This window comes from Orycteropus afer, unplaced genomic scaffold, assembly GCF_000298275.1.
Source record: "Orycteropus afer afer isolate SDZICR_OR568_19922 unplaced genomic scaffold, OryAfe1.0 scaffold00052, whole genome shotgun sequence".
NCBI lineage: Eukaryota > Metazoa > Chordata > Mammalia > Tubulidentata > Orycteropodidae > Orycteropus > Orycteropus afer.
Window position 1 is genome coordinate 4599858 of NW_006921639.1, and position 579 is coordinate 4600436.

A 579-nucleotide genomic window follows, 5' to 3' on the forward strand; every position below is an offset into this window, starting at 1 on the left:
AGAAGAAAGAGCCAAAATCAACACTTTAAACCAACATCTCCAACAATTAGAAAAAGAACAGCAAGAAAAGCCTACAGTCAACAGAAGAAAGGAAATAATCAAGATTCGAGAAGATATCAATGAAACAGAAAATAGAAGGGCAATAGAAAAAATCAACAAGATTAGAAGTTGGTTTTTTGAAAAGATCAGTAAAATTGACAAACCATTGGCAGATTTAAACAAAGGAAAAGAGGGAAAAAATACAAATAACATGAATAAGAAACTAAATGGATGACGTCATGACAGAACCAACTGAAATAAAAAGGATAATATCAGGACACTATGAAGAATTGTACTCCAACAAATTTGAAAATCTGGAAGAAATGGACAGATTTCTAGAAACACACCACTTATCTAAACTAACACAGATTGAGGTGGAAAAGTTGAACAAGTCCATCACAAAAGAAGAAGTTGAATAGGTCATAAAAAAATTACCAACTAAAAGAAGTCCTGGCCCAGACAGTTTCACTGGAGAATTCTACCAAACATTCAGAGAAGAACTGATACCAATCCTACTCAAACTATTCCAAAACATAGAAA